Source organism: Heteronotia binoei, chromosome 5 (genome assembly GCF_032191835.1).
Source record: "Heteronotia binoei isolate CCM8104 ecotype False Entrance Well chromosome 5, APGP_CSIRO_Hbin_v1, whole genome shotgun sequence".
Lineage (NCBI taxonomy): Eukaryota > Metazoa > Chordata > Lepidosauria > Squamata > Gekkonidae > Heteronotia > Heteronotia binoei.
Genome location: NC_083227.1, coordinates 4701662 through 4722194, shown reverse-complemented (window position 1 = coordinate 4722194; position 20533 = coordinate 4701662). Strand labels below are relative to the sequence as shown.

At 48.5% G+C, this 20533-nt stretch overlaps 1 protein-coding gene and 1 pseudogene across 1 annotated transcript in view; both read left to right on the top strand.

Annotated features, from left to right (window-relative positions):
* Positions 1 to 20533, top strand: part of LOC132571576 (zinc finger protein 420-like) — an 895908-nt gene that overhangs the window by 378004 nt on the left and 497371 nt on the right. The gene's annotated exons all lie outside the window — the stretch shown is intronic.
* On the top strand, positions 2476 to 7584 carry LOC132570899 (zinc finger protein 709-like; annotated as a pseudogene).

The window sequence follows — 20533 nt, the reverse complement described above, 5'->3', positions numbered from 1 at the left end:
ACAACTCCCATCAGCCCTAGCCAGCATGGCCAGTAGCTGGGGCTGATGGGAATTGTAGGAAAAAACATCTGGAGAGCTACCATTGGCCATCCCTGCCACAGAGGAAACCGAAGTCTTACAGAAATCTGAAAAATGTGCTGCCCAAAACTGAACACAATACTCCAGGTGAGGTCTTACCAGAGTAGAGTAAAGTGATACCATCACTTCACGTGATCTGGACACGATACTTCTGCTGATACAGCCCAAAATTGCATTTGCCTTTTTAGCCACCGCATCACACTGTTGACTCATGTTCAGCATATGGTCCAGCATATCATCCACCTCACTGCTCCAAAGTGCCTAATAGAGAAAGGAAGAGAGCATCCTTCTCTTGAGTGTCTGAACAGATTACAGGAAGGACAGGTTCTCAGAGCCAAGCAAGCTGGAAGAGTAAGCAAACAAATGGTGGCCAGCATAAATTGTTTTATTACTCTCTATACCGGCAAAAGTAAACATTCTTCTAAGCACATCCTCTACGCCAGGGGTGGGGAACCTCCGTCCCAAGGGCCGTATATGGCCCTTAAGGTCACTTGGTGTGGCCCTCAGGGATTGCTGGGCCAAACCGAGCCATGTGGCAGCCTCTCTCGGGCCTGGCTTGCCGGCCAGAATTGCTGCAGGGCCTGGAAAAGTTATTGTCACAGTTCAGTTTGCACTTGATTATTCCAGAGGGTGTGGCCTAATATGCTAATGAGTGTGTGACCTAATATGCTAGTATTAGGGAATGTGGTCTAATATGCTACCGAGTTCCTGCTGGGCTTTTTTCTACAAAAAAAGCCCTGTACCTATGGATTTGCCTAGGGCGGCAGGCCAGGTGTGTGTGTGTGTGTGAGTGCCAGATTAGGCACTCCCCACATGACTTCAAATAGAAAAACAATTATTTGCATTAATTTTGCTGGCCTGAATCATTCTCCCTCGGTGGAGCACTGTTTTTTAAGTTGATATTTTTTTATGGCCCACGAAGGATGTTATAAATATCCATATGGCCCTTGGCAGAAAAAAGGTTCCCCAGGTTTTGTTTTTTTAAGACATGTTTATAATGTTTGTTCATGTCTTGCGCCTCTCAAACTTCTGACATATAACTTATTTGGCTCTTATCTTTAGCAAGTTTGGCCACCTTTGACCTAAGCAGTTAAAGTGGCAATTCCAAACAACAACTGAATAGGAAAAAGACTCTTGAGTTGTGCCTATGAAACAACGGAACAGACATTATTTTTCCATCTGTGAAACTGAAATGCACAATTCTTGCAAAGGACACAAACACTCAGGCAGGCACATAAGAATGTAAAAATTAAAAAAGGGGTGGGGGGGGGGTTGAATAAGCCTGTCCTTAGGCCAAAGCCACAATATCCTCCCCACAAGACCCCCCATTTTCCCTCCAGGATGCTCCAGGCTTCTATGGTCTCCTCCTCCCAAGGGACAAACCCCCTCCTCTTTCTACAGAAGGTCTCCCCCACCAGCAATCCCATGTCAGAGAGTGCAGCCAATTGCATTGCTCTTCCATACATATTCCCCCCCCCCCCCGCAAATGCATCTATGGGGGGGGGGTTATATTTATTTCTTTGTTTGTTTGAGTTTTAGCTCGCACTTCCCGTAGAACAGGCTCAGGGTGGGTTACATCATAAAAAAAATCAACAATGAAAAAAAAGCATTTAAAATATATAAAATCTAAAATTACAACGTAACAGTAGAGACTAAAATGGGAAATTCTGCCTCACAGACATGGCCTTTCCACCAACCCCTTTCCCTCTCCATAGAGCAGGGGTGGCCAACGGTAGCTCTCCAGATGTTTTTTGCCTACAACTCCCATCAGCCCCAGGCAGCATGGCCAATAGCTAGGGCTGATGGGAGTTGTAGGAAAAAATATCTGGAGAGCTACCGTTGGCCACCCCTGCCATAGAGGAAACCCAAGTCTCACAGAAGTCTGAAATATTCTGGCAGCATTTATAACCCCTGAGGCTCATAGGTCTCTGCTGCTTCTCTTCTGCCTCTCCCAGAATGTAATAAAAAGTATTTTAAAAATCTGTTGAACATATATAGGGTAAGGTTTCACAACCCCAGAAAGGAGGTGTGTGAAGCAGGGAACAAATAAACAAACACCCTTCCTTCCTCCCTTGTCTCAGGAACAGGCAGTGAACAGATGCTCTTGAGCCTTCATCTTTTCAGAGGGGTGGAAACGGCTGCTGCACCTGCAATCCAGGTAGGAGAGATGAGGGGGTGTGGTTGGACAGCCAGAGTCCGTCCTATTTTCTCAGTGGAGTTTTTGCTCCTTCTGTTTCTACAAGGAGTCTGTGTGAGAGATCCCTTGAATACTGTTCCATTTACCCTCCCAAGCCTTCCTTTCCATATCTTCCCAGACAACTCCCTTCCAGTGTGCAACCTCTGCCTGGTGTGATCTCTGAAGAGGAGGGAATCTGCTTTTTCTTCCAGGGTCCCTTTTCCTTTGAGGAGGTGTCCGTCTCTTTCACGGAGGCAGAGTGGGCCCTGCTGGATCCAAGACAAAGAGCTCTGTACAGGGAAGTCATGCTGGAGAACTATGAGAATGTGGCCTCTCTGGGTAAGGATCTTTCATGGGTGCCGTTCCGTTGCGATGTGGAATGAATCCAAATACTGAATAGCACTGCATCATTTTGAGGCATGTCCTACCACTAGGGGAGGGGCTGTGGCTCCCTGGCAGAGGATCTATGTGGAATGAAAAGATCTCCAGTTCAACCGGCAGCATATCATGCAAAAGGGGCTCTTGATGTTCCAGCCACCCCAAAAGTATTTCAAGTGAAGGCAGTTGCAGAAAGGCTCTGTGGCGCTCTGATCGGCCGTTCCTCTTCCAGCTCTGCTGCTCTTCAGAGGGTTCAGACCAAATTCCTTAGAGCGAAGCTGCAGGTCCCCAGATGTGTCCCGAATGTACTGACATGACTAGAAACTGGCACTTTGAAAATGGAAGACAAAATGGCTTCACTCGATCACTGGTTGGAATGGAACTTTCAACCTGAGGGACTAGTCCGGGGTGGCCAAACCGTGGCTCTTTCACACAGATCGTGTGGCTCTCAAAGCTCCCTCTGCCCTGTCGACCAGCTTGGAGGAGGCAGTTCTCTTTAAATCACTTTTCCAAGCAAAGCCAGCTGGGAGCTTGGAGAATGCAGTAAAAGTTGATTTCTTTTCACCTCTCTCTCCCTCCTCCCTCCCCATCTATTTTCCTCCCTCCCTTCCTTCCACCCTTCCTCCCTCCCTTCCTGCCACACTTCCTCCCTCCCTTCCTTCCTCCCTCCCTCCCTTCCACCATCCCTCCCCCCTTCTTTCCTTCCTTCCACCTTTCTCCCTCCCTCCATTCCTTATTTATTTCTTTATTTCTCAAATTTATATCCCGCCCTCCCTGCCGAAGCAGGCTCAGGGCAGCTTCCTTCCCTCCCTCCCTTCCTTTCTTCCTTCCCTTCCTCCCTCCCTCCCTTCCTCTTCCCTCCCCGATCTTCCTTCCTTCCTTCCTTCCTTCCTTCCTTCCTTCCTTCCTTCCTTCCTTCCTTCCTTCCTTCCACCCTCTCCCTCTTCCACCCTCTCTCCTTTACTCCCTCCCTTCCTTCCCTCCACCCTTCTTCCCTCCCTTCCACCATCCCTCCCTTCCTTCCACCCTCCCTCCTTTCCTTCCTTCATTCCACCCTCCCTTCATCCCATCCTTCCTCCCTCCCTCGAACACACCTTGATGTAAAGAAAAACCAGAAAAGCCTTCACAGTGGCTAGATGTGAGGCTCTCCCCTCTGTGGTGCTTGAGGGCAGATTCAGAAGAGATCCAAATTCTGAAGAGAGACTTTGTGAATGTGAGTCTGGGGAGACAGAAAATATTGAGCGTCTGATGCTTAGTGGTATCATGAGGTTCGAGTTAGATTAATTCAGCCTCTTATAAAAGAGATGCCTGGGCAGACAGATGGGAGGGGGACGTATTTTTAAATATTAATTATTCTCGGGGTAAGGTGGATGTGTGGTTCAGATCAGCCAAACTTTCCTCCTATAGTCATATAGATGCTGCTAGATCTTACTCCCTTTCCAAGTGCTAACAGTTTCTTTCTCTCTATCCCAGCAGAAGATGAGCAGAGGAATGTGGAGGGTGAGGAACTTTATCAGAAAATGCCACATAGAGTTAAAAATGAAAACTTGAACAAAATTGTCAGGAATCAAGACAAACCTAAGATAAAGAAAGATGGTGGTATGGTTGAGAAGCATTATGGAAAAAAGCAGAATGTACATTTTCCAAAGCACAGGATAATGAAGGCAAGGAAATCCATTCAGTGTGGAAAGTATTTCAGAAATACATCACAGCTCCTTGTACACCAAACAATACAGAGAGAGGAGAAACCTTCTGAATTCTCAGAAATGAGTAATAAATTCAGTCAGAGTAGAATCTTTCAGCTGCACCAAAAAACCCACAGAGGAGAGAGAACTTTTACATGCCCAGAGAGTGGAAAGAGATTAATTAAGAGTGGCACTCTTCAACGTCATCAGAGAACCCACACAGGGGAGAAACCTTTTGAATGCTCGTGTGGAAAGAGATTCAGTCAGAGTGTCAGTCTTCAACGTCATCAGAGAACCCACACAGAGGAGAAACCTTTTGAATGCTCAGAGTGTGGAAAGAAATTCAGTGAGAGTGGCACTCTTCAACATCATCAGAGAATCCACACAGGGGAGAAACCTTTTGAATGCTCAGAGTGTGGAAAGAGATTCAGTGAGAGTGGCCATCTTCAACGTCATCAGAGAACCCACACAGAGGAGAAACCTTTTGAATGCTCAGAGTGTGGAAAGAGATTCAGTCAGAGCGGCACTCTTCAACATCATCAGAGAACCCACACAGGGGAGAAACCTTTTGAATGCTCAGAGTGTGGAAAGAGATTCAGTGAGAGTGGCATTCTTCAACATCATCAGAGAACCCACACAGGGGAGAAACCTTTTGAATGCTCAGAGTGTGGAAAGAGATTCAGTCAGAGTGGCACTCTTCAACATCATCAGAGAACCCACACAGGGGAGAAACCTTTTGAATGCTCAGAGTGTGGAAAGAGATTCAGTGACAGTGGCAGTCTTCGACATCATCAGAGAACTCACATAGGGGAGAAACCTTTTGAATGCTCAGAGTGTGGAAAGAGATTCAGTCAGAGTGGCCATCTTCAACGTCATCAGAGAACCCACACAGGGGAGAAACCTTTTGAATGCTCAGAGTGTGGAAAGAGATTCAGTGGGAGTGGCGATCTTCAACGTCATCAGAGAACCCACACAGGGGAGAAACCTTTTGAATGCTCAGAGTGTGGAAAGAGATTCAGTTGGAGTGGCAGTCTTCAACTTCATCAGAGAACCCACACAGGGGAGAAACCTTTTGAATGCTCAGAGTGTGGAAAGAAATTCAGTGAGATTGGCACTCTTCAGCGTCATCAGAGAACCCACACAGGGGAGAAACCTTTTGAATGCTCAGAGTGTGGAAAGAGATTCAGTCGGAGTGGCAGTCTTCAACTTCATCAGAGAACCCACACAGGGGAGAAACCTTTTGAATGCTCAGAGTGTGGAAAGAAATTCAGTGAGATTGGCACTCTTCAGTGTCATCAGAGAACCCACACAGGGGAGAAACCTTTTGAATGCTCAGAGTGTGGAAAGAGATTCAGTCGGAGTGGCACTCTTCAGCGTCATCAGAGAACCCACACAGGGGAGAAACCTTTTGAATGCTCAGAGTGTGGAAAGAGATTCAGTGAGAGTGGCATTCTTCAACATCATCAGAGAACCCACACAGGGGAGAAACCTTTTGAATGCTCAGAGTGTGGAAAGAGATTCAGTCAGAGTGGCACTCTTCAACATCATCAGAGAACCCACACAGGGGAGAAACCTTTTGAATGCTCAGAGTGTGGAAAGAAATTCAGTGAGATTGGCACTCTTCAGTGTCATCAGAGAACCCACACAGGGGAGAAACCTTTTGAATGCTCAGAGTGTGGAAAGAGATTCAGTCAGAGTGGCACTCTTCAGCGTCATCAGAGAACCCACACAGGGGAGAAACCTTTTGAATGCTCAGAGTGTGGAAAGAGATTCAGTGACAGTAGCAGTCTTCGACATCATCAGAGAACCCACACAGGGGAGAAACCTTTTGAATGCTCAGAGTGTGGAAAGAGATTCAGTCGGAGTGGCAATCTTCAACTTCATCAGAGAACCCACACAGGGGAGAAACCTTTTGAATGCTCAGAGTGTGGAAAGAGATACAGTGAGAGGAGGAATCTTCAGCTTCATCAGAGAACCCACACAGGGGAGAAACCTTTTGAGTGCTCAGAGTGTGGAAAGAGATTCAGTGAGAGTGGCGATCTTCAACGTCATCAGAGAACCCACACAGGGGAGAAACCTTTTGAATGCTCAGAGTGTGGAAAGAGATTCAGTCGGAGTGGCAGTCTTCAACTTCATCAGAGAACCCACACAGGGGAGAAACCTTTTGAATGCTCAGAGTGTGGAAAGAAATTCAGTGAGAGTGGCGATCTTCAACGTCATCAGAGAACCCACACAGGGGAGAAACCTTTTGAATGCTCAGAGTGTGGAAAGAGATTCAGTAAGAGTGGCCATCTTCAACGTCATCAGAGAACCCACACAGGGGAGAAACCTTTTGCATGCTCAGAGTGTGGAAAGAGATTCAGTGACAGTGGCACTCTTCAGTGTCATCAGAGAACCCACACAGGGGAGAAACCTTTTGAATGCTCAGAGTGTGGAAAGAGATTCAGTCAGAGTGGCACTCTTCAGCGTCATCAGAGAACCCACACAGGGGAGAAACCTTTTGAATGCTCAGAGTGTGGAAAGAGATTCAGTCAGAGTGGCAGTCTTCAACTTCATCAGAGAACCCACACAGGGGAGAAACCTTTTGAATGCTCAGAGTGTGGAAAGAAATTCAGTGAGATTGGCACTCTTCAGTGTCATCAGAGAACCCACACAGGGGAGAAACCTTTTGAATGCTCAGAGTGTGGAAAGAGATTCAGTGACAGTAGCAGTCTTCGACATCATCAGAGAACCCACACAGGGGAGAAACCTTTTGAATGCTCAGAGTGTGGAAAGAGATTCAGTGACAGTAGCAGTCTTCGACATCATCAGAGAACCCACACAGGGGAGAAACCTTTTGAATGCTCAGAGTGTGGAAAGAGATTCAGTCAGAGTGGCAATCTTCAACGTCATCAGAGAACCCACACAGGGGAGAAACCTTTTGAATGCTCAGAGTGTGGAAAGAGATACAGTGAGAGGAGGAATCTTCAGCAGCATCAGAGAACACACAGGGGGGAGAATCTTTAGAATTCTCAATCTCTATCCCAGAGGGGAGAATCTTTAGAATTCTCAATCTCTATCCCAATGGGAGCACTTCCCCCCCCCCACCCTTTGAACGTGCTGATAAGCCGTTTGTCCGTCACCCTCCGTTACTGCAATGGCAACTCTCATCCTGTAGGTTCCAATGAGGCTAAGGGGAGCAGGGGATGGGAGAACAGAGTAATGCATCAGAGAATACAAACAGGAGAAACATTTCAGTGCTTAGAGTTTGAGAGAAGATTCAGTTAAAGCAGCACTCTTCAGCTGCATCGAAGAACCCACACATGGGGGAGGAAACTTTTGAGTGTGCAGATTCAGTCAGTGTGACAATTTTCAAAGGCATATATGAACTCATAGAATGGAGAAACCTTTTGAATTTCTTTGAAAGCGATTCAGTCCAAGAAGTTCTCTTCTGCCCTGTCAAGGAACCCACACAAGGGGAATCTATTCAACCTCTTAGCCTGTAGAAGACCTTTCCTCCTACTTCATATCTAAATGACAACCACAGACCACAAAAAGTATTGAAAAGATGCCAATTGCTGTAAAAGGTTGAAATCCACAAAAGAAACCTTATTCTAATCAGAAAGAAACGTTAAAAGCGCTTGGGTAGGGTATAAATCTGCATTCTTTTTCTTCTTTTAGGGTTGTGTCCAGTTTCAGCTTGAGGACCAACAAAGTTTTATTCTGAGCTTAACCTTCCACGTGCAAGCACACTTCTTCAGATAGTGAAAGAGAACTTCCTCAACCCTTCCATCTAAGTAGAAAGGGGGTGGGCGGACGGTTAGTTGCCAGGAAAGGCTAATTAGAGTCAAGATGCAGAATGAAATGGACCCTGACTTGGAGAGTCCCGGCAAGCCTGATCTTGTCAGATCTCAGAAGCCGAGCAGGGTCGACTCTGGCAAGGACTTGGATGGGAGACCTCCTTGGAATACCAGCAGTGGGGATGCAGAGGCAGGCTTTATTTAGCTACCTCCCTGAATATCCTCCAGGCCTCCAGCAGGGGTCAGTCACCAGAGGTCGTCATGGCCTTCAGATGGACACACACACACCAAAAGATGAAGAAGAAGATGCATCAGTCACTGGCCATAAATACAGCTGAGTCTGGACAAAAGCAGCTGGTAAAACGTAAGCCAGGGGTGTCCAAACTGTGAGTTGGGAGCCACATGTGGCTCTTTCACGCATATTGTGCAGCTCGCAGACGTTGAGGAGAAATTTAATGCAGGCTTACTCTCAAGTAAGCTTGCTTCACACTGGGACCACAGTTAGCCTCTGAGCACTTCCCATAGATAGATATTTCCACCGTGTGTGAAGGGGAGAAGGAGGGGGAAATAGGCAGGCTTCCAAGCCCTTCTCCACCACACAGATCACCCACGGACCTAGAGCGGGGAAAGCCAGTGCAAAAGCTGAGAGAGCCACTGGAAGGAAGGATGGAATTAAAGGGGGCAGTGCTGGGTTCCCCCCTTAGTTTCATAAGAACATAACAATAAGAGAAGCCATATTGGGTCAGGCCAATGATCCATCCAGTCCAACGCTATGTGTCACACAGTGGCCGGAAAAATTATATATATATATACACATATATATACACGCTGTGGCTAATAGCCACTGATGGACCTCTGCTCCATATTTTATCCAATTCCCTCTTGAAGCTGTCTATACTTGTATCCGCCACCACCTCCTGTGGCAGTGAATTCCACGTTAATCACACTTTGGGTAAGAAGTTCTTCCTTTTATCCGTTTTAACCTGTCTGCTCAGCAATTTCATCGAATGCCCACGAGTTCTTATATTGTGAGAAAGGGAGAAAAGTACTTCTTTCTCTATTTTCTCTATCCCATGCATTATCTTTTAAACCTCTATCATGTCACCCTGCAGTCGACGTTTCTCCAAGCTAAAGAGCCCCAAGCTTTTTAACCTTTCTTCATAGGGAAAGTGTTCCAACCCTTTAATCATTCTAGTTGCCCTTTTCTACACTTTTTCCATTCTTATAATATCCTTTTTGAGGTGTGGTGACCAGAACTGCACACAGTATTCCAAATGAGATCGCACCATCGATTTATACAGGGGCATTATGATACTGGCTGATTTGTTTTCAGCTCCCTTCCTAATAATTCCCAGCATGGCGTTGGCCTTTTTTATTGCAATCGCACACTGTCTTGATATTTTCAGTGAGTTATCTACCACGACCCCAAGATCTCTCTCTTGGTCAGTCTCTGCCAGTTCACACCCCATCGACTTGTATTTGTAGCTGGAATTTTTGGCCCCAATGTGCATTACTTTGCACTTGGCCACATTGAACCTCATCTGCCACGTTGACGCCCACTCACCCAGCCTCAACAGATCCCTTTGGAGTGCCTCACAATCCTCGCTGGTTCTCACCACCCTGAACAATTTAATGTCATCTCCAAACTTGGCCACTTCACTGCTTACTCCCAACTCCAAATCATTTATGAACAAGTAAAGAGCATGGGACCCAGTGCTGAGCCCTGCGGCACCCCACTGCTTAGAGGAGAGCCAGTTTGGTGTAGTGGTTAAGTGTGCGAACTCTTATCTGGGAGAACCGGGTTTGATTCCCCACTACTCCACTTACATCTGCTGGCATGTCCTTGGGTCAGCCATAGCTCTGGCAGAGGTTGTCCTTGAAAGAACAGCTGCTGTGAGAGCCCTCTCCAGCCCCACCCACCTCACAAGGTATCTGTTGTTGGGGAGGAAGGTAAAGGAGATTGTGAGCCTCTCTGAGACTCTTTGGAGTGGAGGGCGGGATATAAATCCAATATCCTCTCACCGTCCTTCACTGCAAAGTCTGCCCATTTATACTCACTCTCTGCTTCCTATTAATTAGCCAGTTTTTGATCCATAAGAGGACCTGTCCTTTTACTCCATGACTCTCGAGATTTCTAAGGAGCCTTTGATGAGGAACTTTATCAAAAGCTTTCTGGAAGTCAAGGTAAACAACATCTATTGGGTCTCCTTTGTCCACATGTTCATTCACCCACTCAAAGAAATGTAACAGGTTCGTGAGGCAAGATCTTCCCTTACTGAACCCATGCTGAGTCTTCCTCAATAACTCGTATTCATCAATGTGCCTACTCATTCTGTCCTTGATAATAGTTTCTACCGACTTTCCCGGTATTGAAGTCAGACTGACTGGCCTGTAATTTCCCAGATCTCCTCTGGAACCCTTTTTAAAGATGGGGGTGACATTTGCTCTTGGAGGAGCTGTGTTTAGGAACATAGGATTCATGGCAAAGAGAGATACATAATGATGCAAACAGAGGTGAAAGATTTATATAATGCTTGTGTGTTTCCTTCTCCTACTGGTGCCAAAAAATAACCCCCTAACCTTTCCCTATGATGGTCTTATGAGGACTCTTATTCCCAGGTTTTGTTTTTTAAAAACTCTCCTTTTAGCATGGTCATATTGTCAAGTGCATACTTATGCATTTATCTTTCTGTGCAAAAAAAAAGTATTAAAAAAAAGATGTGTATAATGTTTGTTCATGTCTTCTGTCTCTCAAACATCTGACATATAATCTATTTGACTCTTATCTTAAGCAAGTTTGGCCACTTTTGAGCTAAGCAGTTAAAAACAACAGACTGGGAAAGACAGGGCAGCCAGAGGGAGGATCGGGGTGGGGGGCTGCTGCGGGATTTGTGCTGCAAGTGGGACACAGTTGCCAACCTCCAGAGAAGTATATCTGAAAAAATAGAACTTTGACAATGTCACTGCGTTTAACATACATCTATTCAAGTGGAGATATCGGTAACAAATTTTGCACAAAATTCCCAAAGCTGAGTCCAGGCACAGCGAACTTCAGAAGAGCGGATGCCATGCTATGGCTTTCATCAGTATGAAGCAGAATGAGAGTAGGGAAGGGGGCAGGCGAGCAAGAAAGCCAGCCTAGAGTGGGGAAGGCAGTGCGAGAGCAGGGAAGGCAGCCTGAGAGCAAGAAAGATGGCGTGAGAGCAGGGAAGGAGGCAGGCGAGCAAGAAAGCCAGCCTAGAGTGGGGAAGGCAGTGCGAGAGCAGGGAAGGCAGCCTGAGAGCGAGAAAGATGGCGTGAGAGCAGGGAAGGGGGCAGGCGAGCAAGAAAGCCAGCCTAGAGTGGGGAAGGCAGTGCGAGAACAGGGAAGGCAGCCTGAGAGCGAGAAAGATGGCATGAGAGCAGGGAAGGAGGCAGGCGAGCAAGAAAGCCAGCCTAGAGTGGGGAAGGCAGTGCGAGAGCAGGGAAGGCAGCCTGAGAGCAAGAAAGATGGCGTGACAGCAGGGAAGGGGGCAGGTGAGCAAGAAAGCCAGCCTAGAGTGGGGGAAGGCAGTGCAAGAGCAGGGAAGGCAGCCTGAGAGCAAGAAAGATGGTGTGAGAGCGAGAAAGCTGGCGTCAGAGCAGGGAAGGCCTCTGTGAGTTAGGGGGGGGGTTTCCCAATTTGGCACACATACCCCAGGCTGCCGCCCTAGGCAAATGCCAAATTTGCCAAGTGGAAGGGCCAGCTCTGATCCGTGTTTCTTCTAGATGGTTTCTGATGTCCTTCAAAGAGCAGCTTCTGGGAGAGCTCTCTCAGCCCCACCCACAGGGTTTCTGTTGTAGGGAAAGAAGATAAAGGAGATTGTGAGCCGCTCTGAGAGAGAGAAGGGCGGAGTATAAATCTACAGTCTTCTTCAAAAACATGAATCCAAGGCACGGCTCCACATGGATCCTCAGGGTTTTTGCTTTGGGTCCCCCCAACATCAACATCAAATCACATATCATGTCCAGGGACACTGCTTGCACCAGAAAAACCACGCATCCATGGCAACACCATGCTGCAAAGATATGGTTCAAACCCACAAATTCTCATGCATCCTCATAGTTTTTGCATCGGATCGCCCCAAATTCAGCATCAAATCACACATTATAAACATGGCCACAGGTGACGCCACAGAAATCCTGCATCCACAGCTTCACGGCAACACCACGCAACAGAAACATGATTCCGAAGCACGGAGCCTCATAAATCCATATGATTTTTTTTTTTTTGAGGAAATGAAATCAAAGCACCATCACACTGTAGCCCATCTCTTAGCCTGCAGGAAGCACCACAAACATCATGCATACCCTTCAGTCCCCTGCCCCCCACCAGCTGTGCACCACGGCCTGCCTGCCCCCAAAGTGGCCGTCAGCATCTCCCTGGACGTGCAAGGAAGCGCCGGGAGGCCCCACCCGGTTTTCTCTCCAGGGGGGCAACAGAAGCGCTCAATAGTCTCTTGAAAGAAGACCCTCATCTCCTTAGCACCAACCTCCCCTTTCGCCCCCCTTGAGTTTTACGGTCCTTATTCTAGGGGGGACCCAGCTGCAGCCTCCTTTTTCTGAGCTGCCTCAGCAGCACCGGGGACACCCCGGGAGGAGCGCAGCCCCCTGCTGCAAAGTTACTCCCGAGCAGCCCCGTTGAGGAGCACAAGGCGAGGCTGACCGCAGCCTACATGAAGCTCCTCTGCAGCACTGGAAGGGTTAAGACCGCCGAGCTGCTTGCTAGAGAGGCCGAGCAAGTGGGGGGGGCAGGAGAGGGAGGGGGCTCTTCCTGGGGGAGGGGGAGGGGTTTGCATTTGCAGGGCGATGGAGGAAGGGAGAAGCTTCCAAAGAAGCTGCAGCAGGAGAGAGACGCTTTGCAGCCGCCGGATCCTGAGAAAGTTTACTTGGAAGTAAGTCTTGGAGGAGGAATAAGCATTTCGCTCTTGGGAGGGAGGGAGGCGGGGATCATTGCAAGCAGCGGCTGTCCCAGGTGGGCCGTTTTCTCTCAGAGAACTGATTTGTGTCTGCTGGAGGTGGGTTCTAATTCTGGGAGAAATTCAGGCCCCACCTGGAGGATACAAACCAAGAGATTCACGGAAACACCTCCTAAAGCCACCATAATCAACTACTGTGAATACATAACTAACAGGTTTTTACTACAGATCCAAATATTAGTTCTTATGCTCAGTAAAAAATATATCAGTCCGCATCTCTTCCACACATATATCCTTTGCGCAGTTCACAATATAAAGTGCCCTAAATGTCCTTTAAAGTGCAAGCGTCCTCTCAGCCTCTCTCAAGAGAACGCAAAAAGTGCTCCTGCTGATCCAGTGTTCCTTGAACAAAGGGCTTGCAAAAAGTATTGTCAGTTTCACGTGTGGATTTCAGTGCAAAGTGGGGGCCTTCTGAGGATGGCCTGGATCAATCTCTCAGGGATTTCTTTGGCACTTGTAGTGAACTTTGTTGGTTATTTATTCAGGGTAGTTGATTGGTTATTTTGGCTTCACCCCCTAGAGGTTGGTTACTCTATTAGGCACCGGTCTTGTTCAGCTTTGGAAGCCGAGTTTGTCGGGGATAAGCGATAATCGGTGTAAGAAAAGTTAACTGTATTCTCTTGCTGCTCTTTTTCATTCTGCAAACCAACAACCCAAGCTGGCCTTTTGGGGAGTGGGAAGAGTTAAGAAAGGGCTGGGGGCTGGGGGAAGGGAAGGCCAGCCTGCCTTGGCTGCAGCCCCATCCTAACCTCCGGATGTGGGGCTGGGGCTGCCCAGCAGAGGAGAGGAACATTTGAAATACCCCTGTTGCCAAGGTGGAGAGCACCTAGCAACCCCATTAGTGCTCATGCAAGCACCACCCACACCCACCAATCAGAGCATTAGGCAGCTCCCCTGACAGGCAGAGAGGGGTGGAGCTTGCTGATGTGGCCACGCCCCCAATATATACAGGGCCTGGAGGAACAAAGGCCACACAAGAATCCACCACTGTGAGAATCATGGCATGTAAACACACCAGGGGGCTCCACGGATCTGGGTTCGAGTCCCCACCTGCATCAGGGGTTTGCAAAATAGGAACACAGAAAGAGAACACACCTGCTTCAAATGCATCGCTCCTGCCCCATCCCTCCACGGCTCACTTAGCAGAGGCAGCCGCAACACGATGCCAGATTCCCCCTCCTGCACTGGGGTTGGGGTGGGAGGAAGGGCATCCTTTTGCCAGGCGAGAGAGGCACAGACCCCCAGGCAGCACAACAGGGAGGAACACCAGGGCACAGTCCCAGGATGGGGGGGGGGGTTCAGATCTCGTTAAGGGAGATGCCAACAAGACTATGAAGCCTGCCTTTGGGGGGCCCAGTAAGGAATCCCAGATGGGATCACATGTATGAATCATTCATGCTGATTGGCTGGTTGCATGGCAAGGATTTTGGCTGACTCTTCCGCCAACTACAATCTCCACCACTGAGATAATTAGTAACCATGCAGAGGTGTTCAAGGTCTTGGTGTAGCCTTTTTTCCAAATAGTCTGGACTCTGGAAAATGGTCCTTCTTTCAGGGTGAGCTAGAATATGAGGCTGGGAGAAAACTGTGATAATTCTCTGGATGAAAGACATGTGGTCTATTCCCTGCTTCTTTTTGGGAATGGAGGTTGTATTTATTACGTGCATCTGTGTGTCTGCATATTTGTGTGTGTATCTTCCTTTTGACTCACTCCTGTCCGTCTCCCTCTGTCCTCTCAGGGAAAAGCCTCACTTCAGAGCCAGTAGTTTTAGCTGGTAGTTTTAAACTGTTTTAACTTTGTTGTCATCCTCCCAGAGCCAGTTCATGGGAAAGGGCGGAGTACAAGTTAACAAAAACAGAACAAAGTGAATAAAGGCCACTTTTGAAAGACAGAGGTGGCCGAAGAGAAGGGGAAGGAGATGGAAGAGAAGGACCCAGAAGGACCTGGAACTGGCAAGAGAGCAAGAAAGAGACCCCATCCCATCCCACCTGGAAGTGATGCTGAATTCTGGGAAAGGGCTGTGTCAGAAGTCCTGGTTAAGGATACCATGACCTCAGATGTGCATCGCCAGTGCTTCTGGCAGTTCCGCTACCATGAAGCCGATGGGCCCCGAGAGGTTTGCAGCCGGCTCCATGGACTTTGCAGCCAGTGGCTGAAGCCGGAGAGGCACACCAAGAAGCAGATCGTGGACCTGGTGATCCTGGAGCAGTTCCTGACTCTCCTGCCCCAGGAAATGCAGGGCTGGGTCAGAGGATGTGGGCCGGAGACCAGTTCCCAGGCGGTGGCCCTGGCCAAAGGTTTCCTCCTGAGTCAGGCAGAGGAAAAGAGGCAGGCAGAACAGGTGAGGGTATTCCCTCCAGATGTGTCTAATTCAAGCGACAATATCTGACCTTATCTTAAAGTTTCCTTAACAGATAATTGCCCAGAGCTTCTTCTGGTAGCGAATTTCTGACCCCTGCAGATAACTCACCAAATCTGCTGAGAGAAGGGTGCAGAGTCTGGGAGTGGGGTAGGGTTGCCAAGTCCAATTCAAGAAATATCTGGGGACTTTGGGGGTGGAGCCAGGTGACGTTGGGGGTGGAGCCAGGAGACATTGGGGTGGAGCCAAGATCAAGGCTGTGACAAGCATAATTGAACTCCAAATGGAGTTTTGGCCATCGCATTTAAAGGGACGTCACACCTTTTCAATTCCTTCCTTCCATAGGAAATAAAGAAGGATAGCGGCACCTTCTTTTGGGGCTCATAGAATTGGACCCCCTGGTCCAATCTTTTTGAAACTTGGGGGGTATTTTGAGGAGAGACACTAGATGCTATACTGAAAATGTGGCGCCTCTACCTCAAAAAACAGCCCCCCCCCCAGAGCCTTAGATACCCGTGGATCAATTTAAAAAAAAAAATTTTTTTTTCAATTCTCCATGATTTTCTATGCGAATAAAACAGCATAGGGAATAATAGAGTTCCCAGTAGACATTTCCCTCCCCTCCCCCCGCTTTCTGACGACCCTGAAGCAGGGGGAGGGCCTCCAAACCAGGGGGATCCCCTGCCCCCACCTGGGGATTGGCAACCCTAAGTGGGGCAGGATCTCTTCCTTGGTCTCTTTTCCCTTCCATCTCTTACCCCTCTCCCTGACTGCTGTTTCAGATGCGAGGAGCACCTTTGGAGATGGAAGCTGCAATCCCTGAGGCAGAAGGAGCTTCCTTGGAGCAGGGGCAGAGGGTGCAGGCGGTGGAGCATGCCCAAGATGCCATCTCCTGTGGTGAGGACTCCTTGTGCCTGGGTGCAATTGGGGCAGCCTGTGAATGTGGAGGGTAGAGAGTTCAGGTCAGATGAAAATGAAGCAACTCAGTGTTAATTGGTGTCACTCAATGTCCACAAATTGTGATGCCTCTAAAATGAGACTAGACAAATTCCTCGGGGTCAATTTCTGTCATTAATTAAAATATATATTCCTATCTCACCTTCCTTCCATGAAGGTCTTGAATTGCGAGGAGGGAGGGGGAATGCAGACAAGCCTCAGCAGAGCCCTTCAGCCTGGGGAATCAAGGGAGCCCCCACCTTCTGGGGGAGCAGAGCTCTGGAAAGCACTCCTAGGGGCCAATAATCCTGGGGAAATGTGGCTTCAGTGCCTGTGCTTGAAGGGTCATCTGGGGGGCTGCTGTGGGCAGCAGGGGGTGGGGGGCTATGGCTTGCCCACCCAGGAGCTGTGGGGAGGGTCTTGGGGTGGGGGTTGGGACAGATGTGATGCCAAGTTGAAGTTGCATCTGGCTGAAAACCTGACTGTGAAGTTAGCATGCCCAGAGACACTCTGGAAACTCATTCTTGAGACCTTCAAGTCCCCATAGAGGAAACCCAAGTCCCACAGAAGCCTGAAATACGTTGGCAGTACGGAAACTCCCTGAGGCTCACTGGTCCCTGGTGCTTCTCTTCTGCCTCTCCCAGAATGTAGTAAAAGTGTTTAAAAACTGGGAATGTAGGTAGGGCAAGGTTTCATAATTCTGGGAAGGGGGTGTGTGAAGCTGGGAACAGACAAGCAAACAGCCTTCTTCCTCCCTTGTCTCAGAAACAGGCAGTGAAGAGATGCCACTGAGCCATTGTCTTTTCAGAGGTGTGGAAACAGCTGCTGCACCTGCAATCCAGGTAGGAGAGGGGGCACAGCGAGAGATCCTTTGAATGCTGTTACATTTACCCATCCCAAGCCTTACTTTCCATACCTTCCCAGATGACTCCCTTCCAGTAAGTAAGTAAGTAAGTTTTATTCTTATATCCTGCCCTCCCCCGCCAAAGTCGGGCTCAGGGCGGCTCACAGACATGGCATGCCATGAATTAGATAAAATACAAGATAAACAATGATTTAAAATACAGTTCAATTACATAAATTAATTAAAATAGATAAAACAGGTGCTATAACTACTATCAATCACAATTATACATACTGTCATACAATCATTACTGTCAGTCACAGTTGTGCATAAGATGGTTAGGGCTACAAAACAATTTAGTCAATTTGGTCAGGTCCTGACTTAAATGCGAGCTGAAAGAGAAAGGTTTTGCAAGCCCTGCGGAACTGATTCGGATCCCGCAGGGCTCGCACCATCTCTGGAAGTTGGTTCCACCATCGAGGGGCCATTGCTGAAAAGGCTTGTTCCCTGGTTGTCTTCCCTCTAGCCTCTCTTGGCCCAGGGATTTGTAAGAGGTTTTGGGAGCTAGATCTCAGTGCTCTCCGGTTAACATATGGGGAGAGGCGGTCCCTAAGGTAGGCAGGTCCTCGGCCATATAGGGCTTTAAAGGTAATAACCAGCACCTTATAGCGAACACGGTAAACGACCGGCAGCCAATGCAGATCCCGCAGCCCAGGCCACACGTGTTCCCATCGAGGTAGTCCCACCAACAGCCTGGCTGCCGCATTCTGCACTATCTGAAGTTTCCGTGTTCGACACAAGGGCAGCCCCATGTAGAGGGCATTGCAGTAGTCTAGTCTTGAGGTGACCGTTGCATGGATCACGGTTGCTAGGTCGTCGTGTTCCAAGAAGGGAGCCAACTGCCTTGCCCTCTTGAGATGAAAGAAGGCGGATCTAGCAGTGGCGGCTATCTGGGCCTCCATTGATAGTGAGGATTCCAGTAGCACTCCCAAGCTCTTGACCCTGCGCACTGGTATCAGTGGCGCACCGTCAAAAGCCGGCAGAATGATCTCTCCTCCCGGTCCGCCCCGGCCCACGCAAAGGACCTCAGTCTTCATTGGATTCAACTTCAGCCCACTCAGCCTGAGCCAGCCAGCCACGGCTTGTAACGCCCAGTGTGCAATCTCTGCCTGGCGTAATCTCTGAAGAGGGGGGAATCTTCTTGTTCTTCCAGGGTCCCTTTTCCTTTGAGGAGGTGTCCATCTCTTTCACGGAGGCAGAGTGGGCCCTGCTGGATCCAGGACAAAGAGCTCTCTACAGGGAAGTCATGCTGGAGAACTATAGGAATGTGGCCTCTCTGGGTAAGGATCTTTCATAGGCGCGAATGGTGCAAATTGTTCCATTGTGCGGAGGCATGAATCAACATATTGCGTAACGATAAACTATTTTGAGGCCAGTCAAACTATTTGGGGAGGGGCAGAGTTTTTGTTTGGCAAGCACACGGTCCTGGGTTCAGACTGAGAGCATCTCCAGAGAAAAGGATCAGGAAGGAGGTGATAGGAAAGACCTGCCTGAGACCCTGGAGAGCCGATGCTGGACTGAGCAGGTGATGCTGACCTCAATAGATTGGTTCATTATAAGGAAAATTCACATGTTCATAGAATCGTAGACTTGGAACTGACCTCCAGGGTCATCTAGTCCAACCCCCTGCTAAATGCAGGAAATTCAGGACTGCCCTTGTTGCATGCTCAGAAGATGGCAAAAAAAACCCCAACCCTCCAGGAATCTTGACTGAACTGGCCTGGAGGAAGTTGTTTCCTGACCCCAAACTGGCAATCACATTTCCCTGGACATGTAAGAAAACGGTCCCAGAACTAAGCACTGATGCAGCCCTTCCTTTCCACCCTCTCGTTGTCTACCTAACTTCTCAGAATCAGCATTCCTGTCAGATGGCCGTTTAGCCTCTGTTGGAATCCTAGAGTCACAGAGTTGGAAGGGGCCGTAGAGGCCATCTGGTCCATCCCCCTGCTCAATGTAGGATTGGCCTAGACTTACCATCCCTGATGAATGTTTGTCCAGCTGCTGCTTAAAGATCACCAGGGAGGGGGAACTCACTTCTTCCCCGGGTAGCTGATATCACAGTAGAACAACTCTTAGCACAAAATGTTTTTCCTAATATCCAGCTGGTAGCTTCCTGCCCTTAATGGGAAGCCGTTATTGGGAGTCCTCTCCTCATTTTAAAAACCCCCAAAGAAGGAGAGCTCACCACCTCCCAAGGAAGAACTCGTGGGCATTCGATGAAATTCAATACAAGAACTCGTGGGCATTCGATGAAATTGCTGAGCAGACAGGTTAAGACGGATAAAAGGAAGTACTTCTTCACCCAAAGGGTGATTAACATGTGGAATTCACTGCCACAGGAGGTGGTGGCGGCCACAAGTATAGCCACCTTCAAGAGGGGTTTAGATAAAAATATGGAGCACAGGTCCAGCAGTGGCTATTAGCCACAGTGTATGTGTGTATATAACATTTTTTGCCACTGTGTGACACAGAGTGTTGGACTTGATGGGCCGTTGGCCTGATCCAACATGGCTTCTCTTATGTTCTTATGTTCTTCTTAAGGAAGGTCCCAGGCTCACCACCGAGAATCTCCAGGGAAAAGGAGATAGAATCATAGAGTTGGAAAGGACCTCCAGTCCAACCCCCAGCACAATGCAGGAAACCCACAAATACCTCCCCCTAAATTCACAGGATCCACATTGCTGTCAGATGGCCATCTAGCCTCTGTTTAAAAACCTCCAAGGAAGGAGAGCCCACCACCTCCCAAGGAGGAAGCCTGTTCCACTGAGGAACCGCTCTAACGGTCAGGAAGTTCTTCCTAATGTTGATCCAGAAACTCCATTGATTTAATTTCAACCCATTGGTTCTGGTCCGACCTTCCGGGGCCACAGAAAACAATTCTGCACCATCCCTTATAGCAGGGGTGGCCAACAATAGGTCTCCAGATGTTTTTTTTTTTGCCTACAACTCCCATCAGCCCCAGCCAGCATGGCTAATGGCTGGGGCTGATGGGAGTTGTAGGCAAAAAATATCTGGAGAGCTACCGTTGGCCACCCCTGCTTTATAAGACAGCCCCTGAATTACTTGAAGATGGCGATCATATCACCTCTCAGCCGCCTCTTCTCCAGAGGATTGAAAAATGTCTGCCTGAGACCCTGAAAAACCACTGGTAGAAACAGCGTACTGACTCCAACGGACCAAGGGTCTGATTCAGTATGAGGCGACTTCTTGTGTTGCTCAATAGTGTGTACTTGCATGAGG